The sequence below is a fragment of the Myotis lucifugus genome, unplaced genomic scaffold, assembly GCF_000147115.1.
Source record: "Myotis lucifugus unplaced genomic scaffold, Myoluc2.0 scaffold_412, whole genome shotgun sequence".
Taxonomy (NCBI): domain Eukaryota; kingdom Metazoa; phylum Chordata; class Mammalia; order Chiroptera; family Vespertilionidae; genus Myotis; species Myotis lucifugus.
Genome location: NW_005871460.1, coordinates 33,107 through 50,731, shown reverse-complemented (window position 1 = coordinate 50,731; position 17,625 = coordinate 33,107). Strand labels below are relative to the sequence as shown.

The 17,625-nt window shown below is 45.5% G+C and overlaps 1 pseudogene; it reads right to left on the bottom strand.

Annotated features, from left to right (window-relative positions):
* The window catches only part of LOC102437647, a 33,369-nt pseudogene extending 22,535 nt beyond the window's left edge, over positions 1-10,834 (bottom strand).
* Positions 10,835-17,625: the final 6,791 nt, after the last annotated feature.

Genomic DNA, 17,625 nt, shown 5'->3' with positions numbered 1-17,625 from the left:
CCCAGTGCACGAATTTCGTGCACTGCCCCCTAGTAAATAAATGAAAAGAAAAAGCTTCCCTGACTGGCTCAATGGGAGAAGGAAAGAAGAGGTTAAAGAAAGTGAGGACTCAAACATTACTCCAGGAATTATGTGGCTTGATTGACTAGGTAGGTGCAATGCCTCCCAAAGAAACGAGGAATATTCTTCAAGTCCAGAATGAGGGGAAAAGCTCAAGTGCATTGTGAAACAAAGTTTAAGGTGATTATTACAAATCTAAGTACAAACATGAAGACATTGGTTGGGTATATATTTTTTAAAAGGTCTTATCTGAAAATAGCAGTGTGGAGCCCATCAACATATTCAAATTCTACAAAGAAAGAGTCCTAAATGAGACTGTGTTCCAAAACATGTAGAATAAAAGGTGGAGGCACAGGTAGTGTTTTGGAATTCAGCGAGCCCTCGGAAGGGAAGCAAACAAACACTGGCTCTGTGATCAGTGCATACCTGCAGACCCAGGTGCACAGAACAAACTCACGGTAAGGATGTGGCTCCGCAGAATCTGATTTCCAGATCAGCATAACAGACTATTGAGACTTATCATCGTCCAAAAACTTGCCATTCTTCTTCATTCTGCAGACAACTTAACTCTCCCAAAGAAAGAATCTCCAACTTAGACAAAAGCTTCTATAATCAAAACTCCAATTAATGGTCTGGCTGGAACATACTGTCCTATGTTCCTATATACAGAGGGATGGATGACATGCAGTGAAGTGTTAACTCAGCAGGCCTGGGTCACACCATCCCTGAGCATTCCAAAGGAAGGACTGTCTCTGACTGATTACTAGAAGATAACCTCAGATTCCCTGGAACATCCTGCCTGATATAAGTATCTTTTTATGGCAGAGGTCTTAAGGCCATTCCAGATAGTTTCTGTGAACAATGTGATTTATGGGGAGGACATATTTTTGTGTGTCTGAGTCTTTGGACAACACTGTAACCCCTTGACTTCAGGGGGCTACACATACCAGTTGGGTCAGCTCCCCTAGTTGGAAATCCTTCACACTTGTTGTCAAACATCACTGCTGGGAGAATTCAGCAATTTTTAAAAACACAATAAACTATTATTATCTGTTTCCATGGGACAGGGGTCCAAGCATAGCCTAACTGGGGCCTTTTCTCAGGGACACAAGACTGGGTAAAGGCCTGGCCAGGCAACTCAGTTGTTTAGAGTGTCCTCTCGATACAAGTTTGTGCATTCGATCCCCGGTCAAAACACACACAAAAAGCAACCAATGAATGCGTAAGTGGGTGGAACGACAAGTTGATGCTTTATTTCTCTCTCTTTTCAAAAAAAAAAAAAAGAAAGAAAAAGAAAAAGAAGTGCGTAAAGATGTCAGCCAGGGCTGTGATCTGACCTGGACCTGGGGAACCTCTTCCAGACGCACTGGCTGTTGGCAGAATTCAGTTCCTGTGGTTGTAGGACTGAGGCCCTTAGCTGCCTGAGTCTACATGCTGTTTCCTGATAGCTGACCTTCTCCACAACATGGCACTTTGTTTTAAAGCTAATAAGACAGCACCTCTGCTATTTCTGCTTCTTGTCTCTTAACTCTAGACACTTTTATTTTTTTAAAAAATATATTTTTATTGATTTCAGAGAGGAAGGGAGAGGGAGAGAGAGATCGAAACATCAATAATGAGAATCATCAATTGGCTGCCTCCTGCATGCCCCCTACTGGGGACCGAGCCCACAACCCGGGTACGTGCCCTGACTGGAATCAAACCTGGGACCCTTCAGTCCATAGGCCAACGCTCTAACCACTGAGCAAACCAGCCAGGGCAACTTTAGACACTTTTAAAAGGCTCCCCTAATTAGGTCAGACAATTTAGCCCTTTTCATGTGACTCCTGCATTATTTCCTATGCACCTTTTATCTTTGATCATTTTGATCTCTATTGCTTTACCATCAAAAATTGTAACCATAAGTATAACAGGACACTCTTCCCCCTGATAATACCTACCTTCCACACCACAGGCAAAGCGGTCCATTTTAAGAATTAGTTAAATAATGCCACTCCTCTACCAAAAGTCCCCACTGGTTTCTCAACTCACTTGGAATGACAGCAAGGTCTTAAATGACCAATATCTCAAAACTTCCAGCTGCCACCCCACTGTCTTCATTTCCAGTCATTTCCCCTCTTGCTCATTATAGTCTATGAAGACAAATTTCCAGGAAGTTCCACAAACACATTCCAGATTCAACTCTTTAAACTTCCCTTCGTCTCACATTTGGAAAACTCCATATTCCTGGCTCATATCCCTCATCTACGTGCTTTAAAGGCACCTTACCAAAGAGCCATTCCCACTGCTAAAGCTCAGATCTGGATAAACACCCACTGTGTCACCGAGTGTGTTAATTTCCCTTAGAGCAATTTTTACCTAAGATATATGTTAATTACTGGATATATAGTACTTCTACTGAGCATAAAAGCAACATGGAGAGTAAGGACAAGGCCTGTTTATTTCTATCTTTTCTTGTAGTACTCTTAGGTTCAAAAATATCACGCTATCAGAATGCAAGCATTAGCACTAGCTGGTCTGGCTCAGTGGATAGAGCACTGGCTTGCGAACTGAGGGGTCCTGGGTTCGATTCCGGTCAGGGGCACATGCCTGGGTTGCCAGCTCGATCCCCAGTAGGGGACATGGCAGGAGGCAGCTGATCAATGATTCTCTCTCAATGAGTTTCTTTTTTTTTTTTTATTAAATCTTTATTGTTCAGATTATTACATTTGTTCCACTTTTTTTCCCCCCATAACTCCCCTCCTTTCAGCTCCCACCCCACCCTCCGCCCTCACTCCCCACCCACTGTCCTCATCCATAGGTGCACGATTTTTGTCCAGTCTCTTCCCGCATCTCCCACACCCCTTTTCCCCCCAAGAATAGTCAGTCCATTCCCTTTCTATGTCCCTGATTCTATTATAATCACCAGTTCATTCTGTACATCAGGTTATTTATTCACTTGATTCTTAGATTCACTTGTTGATAGATGCATATTTGTCGTTCATAATTTGTATCTTTGAGTTTCTAACTCTCTCTCCCTCTCCCTTCTCTGAAGTCAGTAAAAATATATATTTAAAAAAATAAAAAAGAATGCAAGCTTTAAAGAAAAAGAGCAATCACATCAATTGCAGGAAACAATCACAGGTATGGGACACATTAAAGAGTGTGCAGAAAAAGAACAGAAACTTTCTAATCAAGATTATAGCGTATTGCCCGGCTGGCTTGACTCAGTGGTTGAACGTTGACCTATGAACCAAGATGTCATAGTTTAATTCCTGGTCAGGGTGGTGAGCTTGATCCCCAGTAGTGGGCGTGCAGAAGGCAGCCAATCAGTGATTTTCTATTATTGATGTTTCCACATCTCTCTCACTACCCCTTCCCTTCCTCTCTGAAATCAGTAAAAATATATTTTTAAAAATGATGATAGAGTATATGAAGATCACTAAAAGAGAAACTGTAATTTCATGATAGGAATGCTGGTTATCTAAAACTAAGAGTCATCAGAATATGATGGGAGAGCAATCAATTTTATTTTTACATTCTGGAAATTAATACCTGGAAAATGCAATCAAGAAAACAATTCCAGCCCTAGCCGGTCTGGCTCGGTGGAAAGAGCCTCGGCCTAAGGACTAAAGGGTCCCAGGTTTGATTCTGGTCAAGGGCACATGCCCGGGTTGTGCGCTCGATCCCCAGTGGGGGGAATGCAGGAGGTAGCTGGTTAATGATTCTCTCTCATCTCTCTCTCCCTCTCCCTTCCTCGCTGAAATCAATAAATAATAATAATATTAATTATACAGCCCTGACCAGTTTGGCTCAGTGGCTAGAGCATCGGCCTGTGGACTGAAGAGCCCCAGGTTTGATTCTGGTCAAAGGTATGAACCTTGGTTGCGAGCACATCCCCAGTAGGGGGTGTGCAGGAAGCAGCTGATCGATGTTTCTCTCTCATGGATGTTTCTAACTCTCTATCCCTCTCCCTTCCTCTCTGTAAAAAATCAATAAAATATATTTAAAAAAATAATAATTACATATACATATATATATATATATAAAGAAAACAATTCCATTTACTACATAATAACAAAGAATATTATACATAGGAACAAATTTAAGAAAGGCAAGTGTCAAACTTTTATTCTGAGACTTACGAAATGTTGTGGGAAGAAATCAAAGACCAAATTAGATTTTAAAAAAACCAACCAGTTACCCTGATTAGGATACAGAATATGCTTAAGATAAAATTACTACCCAGCTCAGATACAGATTTAATGTAATCCCTATCAAAATACTAGTTGGTTTTTGTTTTGCAGAAGTTTATAAGCTGATTCTAATATTCCAATGGAAATTAAAGGATCCAGATGTTAAAAGTGTCTTGAAAGAGAACAGAGTTGGAGAATTCACTCTTTGCAATTTCCATAATTACTACGATGTCTCCCTGACATCGATGTTTCCTTCTGTTTCTCCCCCTCTCTTCCTCTATCTCTGAAAACCAATGGAAAAATATCCTCAGGTGAGGATTAACAACAACAACAATAAAAAAAAAAGCAGAATAAAGGGAAGATGATTTCTGCTCTCTCACAAAATGGGAAATCAGAGACCAGCCTCCATGATGATGAGTAAAATACACAAAAAGAAAGTGTACATTACGCCGAAACCGGTTCGGCTCAGTGGATAGAGCGTCAGCCTGCGAACTGAAGGGTCCCAGGTTCGATTCCGGTCAAGGGCATGTGCCTGGGTTGCGGGCACATCCCCAGTGGGAGATGTGCAGGGGGCAGCTGATCAATGTTTCTCTCTCGTCGATGTTTCTAACTCTCTGTCTCTCTCCCTTCCTCTCTGTAAGAAATCAATAAAATATATATAAAGAAGAAAAAAGAAAGAAAAAAAAAAGAAAGTGTACATTAGACAATATTGAGGGAGAAGTCCATTTGGGAGTCCATGTCACAGAATACAAAGAGGTTCACTCATGCGAATAGAGGAAATCTTAAGAGTGAGGAGAACTGAAAATTAAGAACCTTGGAGGCAGCAGAGTGAAGAACGACATGAATGAGCCGTGAAGAGCAGGTTATCACGAGGACACAGCATCCAAGGTGGACTGGATGTTACGGAGGGAAATCACTATTTCCATCCAGGGCACGAAGGCCCAGTAGCAAGAAAAAAACGATGAATTCCAAGTTCCGTCTTTCCGGAGATGCCTGGAAAGTAGGATTTCATAGCAAGAGAGGTGCTAACACAGGCAGAGACACCATGACCAAAAAGGAGGAAGATCTGAGAATCCCTAGAGGAAGAAAACTATGCAAACAAAAACAAGAGGAATATAAAATAAGCTTTTTTATCAGAAAATAAGAAAGGGTATGTTTTCCTCTAAACTTCTACAAAGAACAAGGGTTCTCATACGTGAAGGGGAGGTTTGAGTTTCCTCATTCACTGTCACAGCTCTGACGCCGCCTCTGACTGGAATGTGACTTCCCGGCCGCCCGCCTTGCTGGTTCTCACCCCCTCACCTGGACAGACTGGACAGTGGCGTCCACGCTGTACTGTCCACGGTTCTTCCCCTCGTTCCAGCTTGGAGAGCGCGTCTGGTGTGCTGGCTCGATACCCTGCTTGTGAACAAGGACAGAGACTTAGACATATTATCTTGGGGTGGCGGCTGTCAAGAAGGGAGAATGGCCCTGACCGGTTTGGCTCAGTGGATAGAGCATCGGCCTTGGGAACTGAGGGGTCCCAGGTTCGATTCTGGCCAAGGGCATGTACCTTAGTTGTGGGCACATCCCCAGTAGGGAGTGTGCAGGAGGCAGCTGATCGATGTTTCTCTCTCATCCATGTTTCTATCCCTCAATCCCTCTCCCTCTCTCTGTAAAAAATCAATAAAATGTTTAAAAAAAAAAAAAACAAACACGAAGGGAGAATGAGCCCTGGCTGGTTTGGCTCAGTGGATAGAAGGGGTCCAGGTTCAATTCCAGTCAAGGGCATGTACCTGGGTTGTAAGCTCTATACACGATCCGGTCAGGGCACATGCAGGAGGCAACCAATCAATGTTTCTTTCACATCGATGTTTTCCTCTCTCTCTCTGTCTTCTCTCCTCCTTGCCACTCTCTCTAAAAAATATCCTCGGGTGAGGATTAACAAAAAAGAATAAATAAGGGAGAATGGTACGTTGCAGGGAATGAACAGGCTTCCCATCTGTAACACAAAGACTTTTCTCTCAGGAGAAGGGACATAACATCCTCCTGTCTGCAGCAAGAGAAGGATCTGCGATCCCACCATGTCAGTGAACTGGAGTCATTCTGAGCAGTTAAGCAGCTGAGAAAGGAAACGCCACTAACAGGGCACCAGCTGAGTGACCCAGGGGAGCTGTCCTCACCCACTGACACCAGGTGGCTGTAGGTCTCCATCATCACGTCCCTGTACAGGTCCTTCTGCTCGGGGCCCAGGAGCTGCCACTCCTCCCAGGTGAAGTCCACGGCCACATCGTGAAACGTCAGGGGTTCCTGTAACAACACCGTGCTGTTTAATGGGGTGATGTCCTTTAAAATCTAAAGCAGGGGTGGGGCCTGGCCGGCCCTCCAGCCATATAAGACCCGAGAAATCAATTAGTCTGGCCTTGCAAGGCATTAGGGGCGAGTTAAGTAAACGTGTGACCAAATATAGCAGGCTAATTTTTAAATTGACAATTAACGGAGGCCCCTGAATGATGTTATAAATATCCAAAAGGCCCTCAGCAAAAAAAAAAAAAAAAAGTTCCCCACCCCCGACTTAGATGCTATGGGCGAAATGATAGTTTTCTTGCTCATTTTCACTCTATAAGCTGCATCTATTCAGCAAGTGGGGTTTTATTTTCTGTACAGTTGGATAATCACATTCCGAGTAAAATACAGGGTGGGGGAAAGTTAGGTTTACAGTTGTTCACATGAAAAATAATACAATAATAAATAATAACACAGGAATAAACTCTGTTTTCTGCACGCACAACTGTAAACCTAACTTTGCCCCATCCTGTGTTTTGTAATTGTACATTCAGATATTCATGCATTCAACCAGTTATGTTTCTATAATGTGACATAAAATATTCTTGTGAACCTAGAAACACCACAATATTTTTTTAAAAATATTTTTTATTGATTTTTAGACAGAGAGAAAGGGAGAAGGAGAGAGAGAAACATCAATGTGAGAACCATACATAGATCCACTGCCTCCTGCACCCCCACTTCTGAGGATCCAGACTGAAACCTGGGCATGTGCCCCGACTATGAATCGAACCGGCAACCTTTCTGTGCACGGGATGCCGCCCAACCAGCTGAACCACACCGGCCAGGGCCATATTTACACATTTGAGAGACAAAAGATATACACGTAGATGTATACTTCTCAGATTAACGGAGGTGGTTTTTATAGGTTTCTACAAATTCTTTAATGAAGAATGGGAAGGATTAAACAAACCCAATCACCTGAGCCTGGAGCATTTCCTTCTGTTCTCTGAAAAGAGCTGCAAGGGCGAGGCCCTGCCTTGGTGTGTTCGGGGTCTGCTCTGTATTTCTGTAGAGAAATCCGTCTGCAGTCAGGGGTGTCACGGAAATGCTGATACCAACCCTGCAGCTTCCTCCTGCTTCACATGGTTCTATTGCTCCTGGGGAGTCAGGCCTGTGGACGGAGGAGAGAATCCCATGGGTGGTACATTTCCTCTGGGCCCCGATGCTACACTGCTCGGAGCACTCACCTCACACAAGGCCACAGGATCGCTATTGTCCCTTTATTTATTTATTTATCCTCACCTGTGGATATTTTTCCATTGATTTTTTAGGGAGAGTGGAAGAGAGAGGGAAGGACAGAAACATCCATGTGAGAGAAACACATCAATTCCTTGCCTCCTGCACGTGCCCTAACCAGGGCCCGGGCCAGGGAGGAACCTGCAACCGAGGTACATGTCCTTGGCCAGAATCGATCCTGGAGGGTAAGTGGGGTGCGTGTCACAGGAGACCTGGGAAGTGACATCCATGCCCGCACCAGGCCTCAGGAGCAGGTGAGCATCAGGAAAATCACTGACACAGAGCAGAGCATGTGGACGGAGAGGGTCTGGGCACTGTTTCCCTTGAAAGCAAGAAATATTGAGAAAAAACTTTAATAGTCTTAATTAAAGTTTATTTAGGAGTTTATTAATTAAATAAACGGAAAGATGGACTGTGAAGATGACTCAGAAAACGAAACAGTTTAAAGATGTCATGTCCCCCAAATGTATATAAAGACCCAATGAAATCCCAATCAAAATCCCTAACTGACAGCTATACACATCTTTAAAAACAGGTGAGCCCTAGCCGTAGCTGGTTTGGCTCAGTGTATAGAGCATTGGCCTGCGGACTGAAGGGTCCCAGGTTCAATTCCGGTCAAGGGCACATACCCAGGTTGCAGGCTCCATCCCCAGTATGGAGTGTGCAGGAGGCAGCGGATCAATGATTCTCTCTCATCATTGATATTTCTCTCTCTAACTCTCCCTTCCTCTCTAAATTCAATAAAAAAATATTTTTTAAAAACAGTTGAAAGAGTTGCTCTATCAGTTATGAGGGCTTCAAGTCACTTTAATTACGACAGCACCATGTTAGCACAATAGACAAGTCAGCCAAAGAACAGAATGAAATGTCTGTGAACAGATAGATAGAGACATGATGACACAGGAGAGGGTAGGGATGTCTTTTTAAAAAACAGCTCAGGGACAATCAGATATCCACGCTGGAAGTAGGGAGAGACTGAACCCCACTTTGGAAAACACACAAAAATAACTTTGTAGGCCCTGACTGGTTTGACTCAGTGGATAGAGCGTTGGCCAGCAGACTGAAGGGTCCCAGGTCCGATTCCGGTCAAAGGCATGTACCTTGTTTGCAGGCATGTCCCCAGTAGGGGGTGTGCTGATCGATGTTTCTCTCTCATTGATGTTTCTAACTCTCTATCCCTCTCCCTTTCTCTCTGTAAAAAATCAATAAATTTTTTTTTTTAAATCACTTTGTAGACAACTCTCAGTCTCAAGAGGAGAGGCACACCATAGGCCTTTACCAGTAAGATACAGGGAAATTTCTCAATGTGTTAAGTAATGGAAAGATTTCAAACAGGCCGTGTAAAGCGGGCTATAGAGCTAATTACAGTCACTGGTATGACTTTGGAAAACATTTCAGCATCATCTATTTAGTCTGAAGTTACACACACCCTAAGACACAGCATTTTCACTCTGAGGTAAACATCTAAGATATTTTCTTCCTCCCATCCCACCCCCCAGAACAAAGTAAGGGCACCGCTGAACCAGAAGCCATGTACTAGGATTTTCAAGGCAGCATATTCCTCACAATGCAGACTGCAAATAACAGGGCTCTAATGAACAGTAAGAAAAGCTGCCATCCACTCAGACGAAGGCAGGCCATGGGGGTAAGACAACCTTGGCCCAGCTTTGTAAGCTAAGAATGCTTTCAATGTTTTTAGGTTTTATTTTACATGTTTTTTGATATTTTAAGGAGAGTTTATTTAGGAAGTCACACAGATAAAAAAAAAAAAATTGAGCCAGCTGAGCTGTGTGGGCTCAGAAACAAGTCACAGAGGCCAAAGAAAGGGCCATTGGGCTTAGGAGAGAGAGAAAGGCACAGGGAGCTCCAAGGAGGGAAAGCCCAGGGGTGCTCCCCAGAGAGAAAGCACCTAATGGTGTTTTTAAATGATAAAAACAAAAACAAACAAAAACCACACCTTTTTGTGAAGTATATATGAGAGACATTCTGTGGCTTGCAACTCCTAAAATAATTACTGTGTAAACATTGTAGAATAGGGTATTCTGACCCTCATTACAGAGCAAAAAAATATACACCTATGTACTGAGCAAAAGAAGCCTGACATTGAAAAATGCATAATGGCCTGGCCTGGGTGGGTCAGTGGTTGAGCATTGACCTATGAACCAGAAGGTCATGGTTAGATTCCCAGTCAGGGCATGTGCCTGGGTTGCAGGCTGTATCCCAAGTGTGGGGCATGCGGGAGGCAGCTAATCAATGATTCTCTTTCATTGTTAATGTTTGAATGTCTCTCTCCATCTCCCTTCCTCTCTGAAATCAATAAAAAGTGTATTTTTTAAAAATGCATAATGTAAGATTGATGGATACAGTTAAAAATGGGTAAACTAAATAAACTAAAGATCAGGAATGATTAATTACATGATAAAATTATAAAGAAAAGCTTAAAGTGCTTGGTATGGAGAGCAGATGGTAATTACCTGTGGGTGAGAAGATGTAATATAATTGGGGGGGGGGGTCTCACAGAACACGGCTAGGGTGTTAGAGTGCTGTTTCTTACATATGCAAACAGTACACATATACATACAGGTAAATATTGCTTTTACACTTTTTAAGTTGCAGATTTTTTAAGTTAGCAGTTCAGTGGAAGAGCTCAACAATACCAAAATCTGGTCCTTAAAAGAACAAACAATCTAGACTACAAATGATACAGTTTAATGGACAGTAAGAAAAATTGCCATAAGGCAGTTTGTAGTGAGAAGGGTGGAAAGAAAACTGGCGCTAACAAGGAATATAAACAATTAATGGGAGACATAAAACACATTAAAGAGGTTTCTTGAGTCTTAAAGAAGAATATAAACATATATACTGATGTCATTAAATTTGAAATCCTGGATGAATCATGATTTCATGATCTTACCCTCCTAGAAAGTGTTAACTCCAGACACAGTGGCAGGTGAATTTTCTGGATAGACAACAGGGCACCGTTGTTCACAACAACCCCAATTTCCTGTTTTGTATTGGAGAGGTGAGCAAATGCATAGAGATAAAAATAAATTATAAACATTAAGAAGGAGGACAGAAAACTGATCTTCAGATGATATAAAAATATATATATTTAAAATAATATATAAATAAGTAAATCTATACTAATAAAAGAGTAATATGGTAATTAGGCCGGGAGACCTCCCGGACAAAGCCATGATGGCGGGGCCAAGGCAGAGGCGGATAGGGGCAATCAGGCCGGCAGGGGAGGGCAGTTGGGGGCGATCAGGCCGGCAGGAGGGGTATTTGGGGCAAGCAGGCTGATGGGGCGGCGGGGGGGCAGGTGGGGTCGAAGCAGGATGTTGGGGGGGGGGGCAGAATTGGGGGCAATCAGTCCGGCAGGGGCAGGCAATTAGGGGTGATCAGGTCGGAAGGGGGGTGGCAGTTGGGGTTGATCAGGCCGGCAGGCAGAGTGGTTAGGGGCGATCAGGTAGGCAGGCAGGTGAGTGGTTAGGAACCAGCGGTCCCGGATTGTGAGAGAGATGTCCTACTGCTGGCAGTAGGACATCCCCCAAGGGGTCCCAGATTGGAGAGGGTGCAGGCCCGGCTGAGGGACCCCCCCCCCCCACCACCCCCTGCATGAATTTCATGCACCGAGCCACTAGTAAATAAATAAATAAAAAGAGAAAATGTCCCCCAGAGACCACCAGGCACATTTCCACTTACACAGTTGGCTAGAACGACATGCACCATGTACCCCAGTTCATCTCACAGTAACTCAGTCACTAGCGATGGGAACTGGAGCCACTGCGGTTGGCTGAGACCGACCAGGACTTACTAATACACTGGGATTCGGGTCACCTGGCCAGCGGGATGAGCGTTACATTCAATGGAAATCCTGTTAGCAAAGCAGGAAGTGTGAGTGTGTGCCAGGCAAAGAGGCAACAGGTGGAAGCAGGTGCAGGTGAGCAGCGTGCACAGGGACGGACAGGTATTCCCGGTTTTTGAGGGTCCCCGGTCTGGGGGCGTCCAGGACTCGGTTCTGTGCTTGTAGCTCAAAAGCGGCCACAAAGGACCAGTGTCCCACGGACGAGGCTGGATTAGCCAAACTCCCCGCGGCTGTGAGCCAAGCCCTGGATAATGGACTAAAACACAGGGCTTCTAGCTACCTGCCTGGGCTCTGCCGCCTTCTCTGCGGTTCACATCTAAGCTACATACCCCCCACAGTAAGGGCACATCGGAGCCGGAACACAGGGAGAATGGTCACAGCAGCCCTGACCGGTGTGGCTCAGTGGGTAGAGCGTCGGCCTGCGGACTGAAGGATCCCGGGTTCGATTCCTGTCAAGGGCATGTACCTAGGTTGCGGGCAAATCCCCAGTGCGGGGTGTGCAGAAGGCAGCTGATCGATGTTTCTAACTCTCTATTCCTCCCCTTCCTCTCTGTAAAAAGCCAATAAAATATATTTAAAAAAAAAAAAAAAAGAATGTGTCCATAACACACGTTCATCAACAGCAGGAAACAACCTCAGCCTCCAGCCGGGACAAACCTCCACCCGCACCAGCCGGGGTCCTGGGCGACCAAAGCTCCGCCTCCCCCGACGCTCCGGAAAGACACGCACCCAGCTTCCCCCCATTAAACCCAAACCCGGACCCGACGCCCTGACTCACACGCCGGCCCCCACTTCACAGAGCCCCGCGGGAAACCCCGCGCCGGAATCTGACGCCGGGATCAGCCGAAATGCCAGCCGCGTCCCTCACAGAGGGACCCGCAAAGGCCACGGCGGTCGGGACACGGCCGTCCATCTTTCCCGACCCCCGAATCGCCGGGGGACCCCAAAGGGACCCCAACCGCAGGGGGGGGGCGTCAAACCTGCTTCCTCACAAACACCTTGGCGCTCCCCCCACTCCGACCCCCGGCCGGGAATCCCACGGGTCTGGCCACACCCCTTCCACGCTGTGACGTCACGTGCTTGGTGAGAGACAAACCTCACAGGAGACAAACATTTTTTATAAACTTCAAAGGACGGGAGCTCACTGACCTGCTTTCCTCCAGCCCCACGGGAGCGTCCAAACATTACTTTCCCGCCATCGGATTCGGCCGCTGCAGGCGGCGCTCAGCTATTGCGTCATCCAGCGGCGGCGACGGGCGGGGAGCTGAAGCCTTGGCAGAACCGCAAGCGACTTCCGCGTTCCCCTCCCGGCAATATGGCGGCGCCCTGTGGCCGCGCCCCCGCAGCATGGGGGCCGCCATGTTGGGAGGCCTGACTGCCGTACAGAAGGCAAAGCCGGGACCTTGGAGCCAGGGGACAGGGATGGCGGGCAGGTGAGGAGCTCACGAATTTAATCTCGTTCCCAGGCACTTCGACTGTTGTGGAAAGTGAGTGTATTTTCGGAGACTCAAGCTTGGGAGGCAAATTGCGTTGGGCGGTCTTTGCAAAGAAGTGATTATCACCTCAGCTTTCTTCTCTCTCTCTCTCTCTCTTCCGTTTTTTTTTTTTTTTGAGAGAGAAACATTGATGAGAGAGAGGTCTAAAGGTGGGTTGCCTCCCGTACGCCCCCACCAGGATTGCGCTCACAGGAACCCAAGCCCCACCTTTCCTGGTGCTCTGGACCCTGCTCCACCTGAGCAGCCCCATCCAGGTCATGCCTGCAGGTTTGGGAGGGGCCTTTGTAGGTGTCTTGACAGGCGAGCATCGTTAGCTGGCCGGGTGCATGTTTAAAGCTTGTTCGGAAATATATTTAAAAAAAAAAAAAAAAAAGCCCTAACCGGTTTTGCTCAGTGGATAGAGCGTGGGCCTGCGGACTGAAGGGTCCCGGGTTCGATTCCGGTCAAGGGCATGTACCTTGGTTGCGGGCAAATCCCCAGTAGGGAGTGTGCAGGAGGCAGCTGATCAATGTTTCTCTCTCATCGATGTTTCTAACTCTCTATCCCTCTCCCTTCCTCTCTGTAAAAAATGATTAAAAATATATTTTAAAAAAATAGTTTGTTCGTACCCGCAGCAGCTCAGGTGGCTATCAATGATAGACGTCAGTGCATAGGTGTTCATCTCCAACAAGGCGAGGGGTCCAAGGAGAGTATGGCACTCACGAAAGTGTTTGTCTTGACAAGTCGCTCTGAGTTGTTTACTGAAGTTCAAATCCTTATCTATGAGGGACACACGCTTCAGGGCAGTGGGGAATGTGTTTTTAATATCATACTTTAAGTTTCAAGGAAAGTTAGCTCAAAAAATTTAAAACTTTTCTAACATTCTTTAAGCAGTTTTAAACATTTCTATATTTTACTACAAGTTTGTGCAACATTTTTCTAAAAACAACAACAATGTAAAAAACCACACAAGTAGCCCTGGCTGGGTTTTGCTCAATGACTGGAGCGCGGGCCTGCAGACCAAAGTGTGATGGGTCTCTATTCCTGGTCAAGAGCACCTGGGTGGCAGGTTCCAAGCCAGGGGAGCGTGGGGGGCAACCAATGGATGTGTCTCTCATGTGGACATTTCTCTCCCCCTCCTCCCTCCCTCCCACTCTCTCAAGAAATCATTGGGTGAGGATTTTTTTAAAAAACACAAAATATCCTCGGGTGAGGATTTAAAAACATGCCAAAAACCAAACAAACAAACAAACAAACAAAAAACGTTTCCAAACAACAGAGAATAAAATCCTATAAAGAGAAAAAGTCTGGTATATACAATTATCCAGTAAATGCAAACCAACGGGAAGCCTGTGGTGGGAAATTTCTTGCCGGAGGTGATTTTTAAGAACCGAAACATAATTCATGATTATGTGAATACATAACTTTTTAAAAAAATACATTTTTTATTTATTTCAGAGAGGAAGGGAGAGGGAGAGGGAGATAGAAACATCAATGAGAAAGAATCATTGATCAGCTGCCTCCTGCACGCCCACCACCTGGGCATTTGCCCTTGACTGGAATCAAACCCGGGGGATTCTTCAGTCAGTGGGCCCACTCACTGTACACTGAGCCAAAGCGGCCAGGGTTTAAGCATAACTTTCATGCTACTCTAGTTATCATCTTTCTAGTATCCAAGATGCTATTATAGCAACTTAATATTTTTTAAATATATTTTATTGATTTTCCACAGAGAGTTAGAAACATCAATGAGAGAGAAACATCAATCAGCTACCTCCTGCACACCTCCTACTGGGGATGTTCCCACAACCAAGGTACATGCCCTTGACCGGAATCGAACCTGGGACCTTTCAGTCCGCAGGCTGACGCTCTATCCATTGAGCCAAACCAGTTAGGGCACAACTTAATATTAATTACATATACCAGAAGGCATCCGTAAAAAATTTATAATATGGAAACATGTTTATGAGAAATTAAAATAAGATTAGATCAAACCTGTTTCATCCCATATAATAAAAGGCTAATATACACATTGTCCCCTCAGGTGGGAGCTCGATTGCTTGCTATAACGTGTGCTGACCACCAAGGAGGCCCCAGACAATGGCTGGCAACCGGAGAAGGTAGGCCCTGGCCGGTGGCAGGCAGCCACTAGGGACCCTACCTGTGCACGAATTTGATGCACTCAAGCATGGGGCTCTAGTTATACTATAATTGACACAAATTAGACCTATTTTTATTTTTATTTTTTTTTTATTTTTTATTTTTTTTAAATATATTTTATTGATTTTTTACAGAGAGGAAGGGAGAGGGATAGAGAGTTAGAAACATCGATGAGAGAGAAACATCGATCAGCTGCCTCCTGCACACTCCCTACTGGGGATGTGCCTGCAACCAAGGTACATGCCCTTGACCGGAATCGAACCTGGGACCCTTCAGTCCGCAGGCCGACGCTCTATCCACTGAGCCAAACCGGTTCGGCAAATTAGACCTATTTTTAACAAACATTTTATTTTTGCAGATCCTATCTAATAAAGTAGGAATATGCTAATTGATCATTACACCATCACAAATATGGCAGTGCCCATGGCCAATAAGGAGGGAATATGCTAATGCTGTCACGCCCTCAAAGATGGTGGCACCCACAGCCAATAAAGGAGGGAATATGCTAATTGACTGTCACACCCTCAAAAGATGGCGGCACCCACAGCCACAAGATGGGGCAGGCATGTGGCAAGGCCAGGCCCCCCTGCCTCGGGAGTCCCCCAGTCCCCTCAGCCTGCCAGCCACCCAGGGCTGGCCTGAGGCACAGGCAAGCCTCGGATGGCGGCTGCCCAGTCACCCAGGGCCAGCCCGAGGCACAGGCAAGCCTTGGATGTCAGCTGCCCAGTCACCCAGGGCCGGCCCAAGGCACAGGCAAGCCTTGGATGATGGCTGCCCAGTCGAACAGGGTCTCCCGAGGCTGAGGTAACCAGGGCTGGCCAAGGCTGGCGCTGTCAGCAGTGGCAGCAGCAGAGGTGTGGTGGGGGCATCACCTTCCCCTGATCCCTCCTGCCCCTGAGGGCTCCCAGACTGTGAGAGGGGGCAGGCCAGGCTGAGGGCCATCCCCCTCCAGTGCATGAATTTTCATGCACCGGTCGTCTAGTTTTTATATAAAATTCACAAGGTACTTCTTTTTCTTTTTTTAAAAATATATTTTATTGATTTTTACAGAGAGAAAGGGAGAGGGACAGAGTCAGAAACATTAATGAGAGAGAAACATCAATCAGCTGCCTCTTGCACACCTCCTACTGGGGATGTGCCCACAACCAAGGTACATGCCCTTAGCAGGAATCGAACCTGGGACCTTTCAGTCCGCAGGCCGACACTCTATGCACTGAGCCAAACTGGCTAGGGCTAAAGAATATCTTTAAGCCCTGGCCGTTTTGGCTCAGTGATAGAGTGTTGGCCTGCAGACTGAAAGGTCCCGGGTTCGATTCCCGGTCAGGGCACATGCCTGGGTTTTGGGCTCGATCCCCAGTGTGGGGCGTGCAGGAAGCAGCCCATCAATGACTCTCTCTCATCATTGATGTTTCTCTCTCTCTCACACTCCCTGTCTCTCTGAAGTCAATAAAAATATACTTTAAAAAAAAGAATAATTTAAGTTACAGATGAACCACCACATGAAGAGATACACAGTGTGAGGTCTGGAAGGGTCTCAAGCACAGGAGCTTCTGTCCCCATGAAGTTATAGTGCATCACCCTCTTCATACTTGGATGTCTTCACCCACCTGGAAGTTTTCCAAACCCCTCCTATTGGGATTTTCATGGAGACTTTCTTAAGTAGGCATGATTGATCATTAGCTCCATTTCCAGACACTCACCCTTCTCTGGATGTGTGGGGTGGAGATGAAATTTCCAACCAGAGTAGCCTCAATAAAACAAAAGATGCTCCTAGTCTATTATCACTTGTGATCTACAAGGGTTTCAGGAGCTTCATGCCAGGAACACATATGTAAATATGTATTTTCTATATCAGACAAGGTCAAATAGCCAATCTCAAAAGTGTACTGCTGAATGTCTCCATTTTTCTAATAGTCCATAAATGACAAAAGTATTGATACAAAGAGAGCTGTGATTCCAGAAGTTAGGGTTGTGAAAAGGATGTGATGGTGGGATTTGTGACAACAAACATTCTGAATTTCTACTGTGGTATTGGTTACAAGAATGTACATAGGTGATAAAGTTTCTCAAAACTATATATACCCCTAGCCAGTTTGGCTCATTGGATAGAGCATCAGCCCCTGGAATTAAGGGTCTTGGGTTCAATTCCAGTCAAGGGAATGTACCCTCGTTCCAGGTTCGATCCCCGGCCCTAGTTGAACACATGCATGTCTCTCTAAAATCTATGTTTCTCTCTTTCTGTCTCTATCTCTGCATTCCACTCCCTAAAAATCAATGGAAAGCCGAAACCGGTTTGGCTCAGTGGATAGAGCGTCAGCTTGCG